The sequence below is a fragment of the Coffea arabica genome, chromosome 4c (genome assembly GCF_036785885.1).
Source record: "Coffea arabica cultivar ET-39 chromosome 4c, Coffea Arabica ET-39 HiFi, whole genome shotgun sequence".
Classification (NCBI taxonomy): Eukaryota; Viridiplantae; Streptophyta; class Magnoliopsida; order Gentianales; family Rubiaceae; genus Coffea; species Coffea arabica.
Window position 1 is genome coordinate 11,656,543 of NC_092316.1, and position 5,430 is coordinate 11,661,972.

Below are 5,430 nucleotides of genomic sequence, written 5' to 3' on the forward strand. Positions count from 1 at the left end.
TCAACGGTAGGTAGAATAGCTGGCATCAAGGGACACCATGTTGAAGTTAACTACCGCATAGATATAGACATAGGTATAGATATAGACAAATATAAATATTTGTAATTAACAAGGTACACCATATTGATCAATAAAAGTCAATGGTCGGTAGAAAAGCTGGCATTGAAAGTGTCCTTTAGGACAGAAGAGCTAGAAACCAAAACGAAGGAGATCAGTAAATTGATCACAAGATGCCCTGATCTTACAAGAATCATCCTTGAAAATGTCCTTTTGGACAAAAGAGCTAAAAACCAAATTGAAGGAGATCAATAAATTAATCACAAGATGCCCTGATCTTACGAGGAAGCCAATTTGTGCAATAATACACCATATTTTATAGATGGAAATCTGGAAGTGGTGGAGTTGGATAAGACCCTACTAATGGAATTGTGGGGTTCCAGGCTTCAAAATAATGCAAAGATGACAACAATGACTTAGAGTCAGCTTATTGATGACAATAATGCTTGTATTTTAGGCACGTTAGATGTGAAATGTGAGAGTTGAATGCTGTCTGAGCTCATTCCAGTGTGAAAGAACCTTTTGCGATATCAAATGCTGTTCTCTACCAGTCTCATTCAGTCATTTGCAATATGAATATGGTTATTTATTAGTGTGAACCCACAAGATTGGAATGAGCATTCGTTTATTTATGTAGAAAAGGTGATCTTGTTAACGTTATTTTTTTCAAATAGCAGCTCGCACAAGTGATTATGCTCTACTTTGTTTTTTTTGGGTAAATTGTGGAAGATAGAGGCATAATTAAATCAGCATAGCTCTAATCATTTACCTACCGTATATCTATACGAGAGCAAAACTCGAATCACATGCATTAATGCTAACAATAATGATCTACAACTAAACACGATATATCACAACATATGTGTTATAATCTTATGTTTCGCTCTCTTCTATTGTTACCTGATTTTTCTTTTACTATCCTTGTTTTTCAGCTCACCATCTCCCTAAATGATAAGTCATTTAGATATGTCGTGATTTTCTTGTCATTTTTCTTATAGCAATACTCTAGTTTTAAATAGAAATCTCCAAAAATTTTTTAGTAGGATAGAGCATTGTACACCAACTTGTTATTTATATGGTATTGCAAGTATTCAAAACTCTAAAGGAGACCTTAAAGGGGCAAAAGAAAAAAAAGGGAAGACCTCATGACTCATGAGGCCAGTTTAGGTTTCTGAATTAACTATCAAGAGTGCAGGATAGCAGCCAAAATTGGAAAAAAAATAGAAAATTATGAATGAAACGCAGAAAGGAACCGAGAAATCTATAAATTACCTTCAAATGTCAAAAGAGTGGTGTTTTCCCCTACTAGCGCACCCTTTAACCCGCCGCCCACCTCTTTTTCAAATGAATGGTAGATATATAGATAATTGCAATGCTTTTCCGGCTAAATGAGGCTTTACTTTATTGCTCTTATTGTTATGTTTTTCTTTTGGTCAAATGATGTCATGCTCAAATAGAGAGGAATTTGCCAAGGAATATAAGCGTTCAAATCTTATTAATAGAAACCAGCTTCCTTAATTTCAAAGAAGGAAGTTAATTAGAGATTCCCTCTTCATATTCTGGTTTTTAACATAGTAGAACTTAAACATTTGCTAACCCTTACATTAATAAAACAAAAAAACAACCAACCGTTCTTGATTGCCCACATTAAGGGGTGGCAATCGGGTCCAAATCGGGTTGACGAGTCGAATTGAGACCCGGGCATAACAGAAAACCCGTTGATTCGAACTTGACTTGCCAACCTGAAACAGGTCAGGATACTTGACCCGAACCCAAAAATTTTGGGTTGGCGGGTCGACCCCAAATGACCCGAAACTTAATTTTAATTTATTAATTTACCACTGTAATTTCTAATAAAATCAATTTCGCACAAGACTAATTATATAATCAAGTAATAAAAATTTAAATAAATAATCCCAAACTAAATCTAAAATAAATTAAAATACCGTAAAAGTGCTTTATGCCAAACCAAATATAAAATAAATTAAAACAGTATAAAAGTAAAAAATAATAAAATACATTATTTGTCCAAATACAATAATTTCAACTTCACACAAGTTAAATAAATTCATTTAGGATTAAGTGATTAATGCCTTTGGAAAGAAAGAATAACTTAGTTTAGTTAGATAAAATAATTTTTATATTTATTAAATTATTTTTAATTCGTAAACAGGTTATCAGGTCACCCACGAGTTGACCCCAATTCGACCCATTTTCTTTTCAGATTCATCAGGTTCAACCCGAATCCGCGAGACCTCAACCCAAACCCTTTAAGTTCGTATTAGATTCGTATCGTGTTTTCGGGTAGTATCGAAAATTGCCACCCCTAACCCACATGTTGCTAAATCTTATCGTCAGCATCGGTTCTTGGTTGCTTGCATAATTCTCATCTTTTAATTTTTTAATTAATTACACCAGCTGGAAATAAATACAAGTTCCACTTCACTGCTAAAAAAGATTATTTGCCGAAGTAAAATTTATTAGCATAAGTTATTTATAGCCCATGATCCCATGTGCAATATTGCAATGCAACATTGGCAAATAGCTGGGCAAGAAGACGAAAGAGATAGAGTGCCGAGCCTTAGCACCTAGCTGTCAATGGTACGATGCCTTTGCATTTTCTATCTGCCCAGAAAGCAATACTAAATTCAGTGATGCCTGCGATTCTTCAGTCACCCCTTTTTTTCTTTTAATAGTACACCTACCTTCTTGTTTTAATTATATTTTAATCATATATATATATATATATATATATATATATATATATGATTTAGTGATTAAACTTGAGATTTCAAAATTTAAAGGTCTCAAGTTTAAATTCCCCGCTCCGTCCCCATTCCTCCTACTTCTCCTTGCCAGAAAAAATTTTTAAGAAAAAATATGTAATTGCGCATTAACTTCTTTCATTAAATTGAGGCAAAATTCAAAATAATATTGTATTAGTTCATAAATAAGTAAAAAAAAATGTGGATCATTGCCTAAACAATAGGTGCACCGCAAGTGCTTCTTCCTAGTGGGAAAAGAAATAATAAAGAAAAAAATACTAAGATTTAGATCATGACTTGGGTCTGTTTGATAACATAAAAAAGTGTTAAAACTGAATCTTTTCAGACATTCAGATATTTTGAGTGTTTGATAAATGAAAATCTATCTGCTAAACTTGTTAAGCAGTGCTGAACTTGTGTGTATTTTTTTCAGCACAAGAATCCTAACTGAATGCTTAATTCTGATAAAAATTAATAGAATTATTTCAACTATCTTATCTGATCTATCAAATCTACCCTTGTTTATTAATTATGTTCAAAATCCTTATATAATTAAACAACCTGATATTCTCTGTTTAACGGTTTTCAGTTTCTCTTTTCTCCCTTTTTAATGACTTTTACATCTTCTTCATACTCATATAATATATTTCATCTTTTATATTAATTTGATTTTAAAAAAAATTATCATTTTCATGCCTAACAATTTTAAGCTAATTAAATCATAGGTTCTATTTCTTTTTTGAATAAAAAGATAAATGAGCAAAATTGTCAAATTAAACTTATTAAGCATTCAATTATAAATATTTATCAAATAGTATAAATAGGTTTAGCATTAAAATTCAGACATTCATATATTTTTTGCAGTGCTTAAAATTCAGCAAATTAATTGTTTCAGTATTCAAAATTCAGACTTCAGAATTTAGATTCAGTTTTAGCAAACGGTAAACAACAGATTTGTCTTAATTGAAGCTTATCTTAAAATTTTTTGATGTAATTTATTTAGCACCTTTTTAATATGATGTATATGTAATAAAAAGGCAGTTAGAAAATATATTTTGTGATAATATGAATTTTTTTTCCAAATTGTATATCCAAATGAAATGTGCATCGCAAGTGCTTCTTCTTGGTAGGAAAAGAAGTTATAAAGACAAAAAAAACCCGCAAGCGGTAGAAAAAAAGAAATAATAAAGATTGCATTCTTATTTGAAATTGTGTGCAAGCGATTATTTTCTAAACCAAATGCAGAAAAGCTAAAGAAACAAAAAGATAAGAGTGAAATACAGTACAAAAGCAAGATGATGCAAATATGAATGCGAGATAACAAAATTTAACCAAAAAAGTTCATTATTCAGAGCAAAATAACATATCATCATGCAAGTTAAAAGATTGCAAAGGAATGAAAATACATAAAACTAATGACAATTTACGACTTGAAGAAACAAAATACGAATTCAAACACCAGAAATAGACGCAATAGGCATGCAGATAATAGTAAAATAAATAATTAAAAAAACAAATATGAACACCTCTGATTGATTAAAACTAATGATAGATTATGACTAGAAGAAACAAAATACAACCCCAGAAATAGACACGATAGGCATGCAGAAAAAAATGAACACATCTGCTTGATAAAAAGAAATTGACACGATAGGCATGCAGATAATAATAAAATAAATATCAAAAGAAAAACAAAGATGAAAACATCAGAAGAAAAGCAAGTAGAGAGACTGATGTATATTTGAACGCAACAGAAACATAGACAAAAGAACCGTACAAATTGAAGATAGCAACAGGTGATTAGGAGTGAAAACTTCAGTTACACGAATAGAATTATAACAGTTTAATGTAGATTTGGCTTTTGGCTTTTCAGAAGTACAAATAGTAAAATTAATAAAGCACCTTGCAGGAGACTGCTACTAAATGCGTAGAGGTTTCTGATTCCAAGGGAATGGTCTGTTGATATCTTTGTTGAGCAAAATTAGCTAGAAGTTTTAAACAATAAAAATTCATATATTTAAAAGAAATTTTGTATCTCTCTAAGGTTATTGTTTTGAAATTTCTCGAATTCTGTCTGTATCTATTATCTCAGAACTATACTGGAATGTGTAATACTATTTCTCTTGAAACGTTGGTGCTACCAAAAGTAGAAAATGCTATGCACATGAAGAACTTTAGGCCCATAGCGTGCTGCAATACATTGCACAAGTGCTATTCTGCCATCTTAACCAATAAGCTAAAGAAGGTTATTCCTGAAATTAGCAGTAACACACAGGGTGCCTTTGCCAAAGGCAGACACATTCTTGATAATGTTCTCTTGATGCATGAGGTGGTGGGGGGTGATCACAGGAAAGATTGATAGTATGAAAGCCTACGACACCCTGAATTGGGATTTCTTATTTGCTACTATGAAGCTATTGGTATTTCCTGCTAAATTCATTGCTTTAGTGGATAAATGTGTGACCATGGCCTCCTTTTTGCTTAACCTAAATGGATCAATGGTAGGATACTTCAGAAACGAAAGGGGAGTGAGACAGGGGGATCCTATATCCCCGTATCTGTTTCTAATCGCTATGGAGATATTCACAAAATTGCTGAATTGGAACAT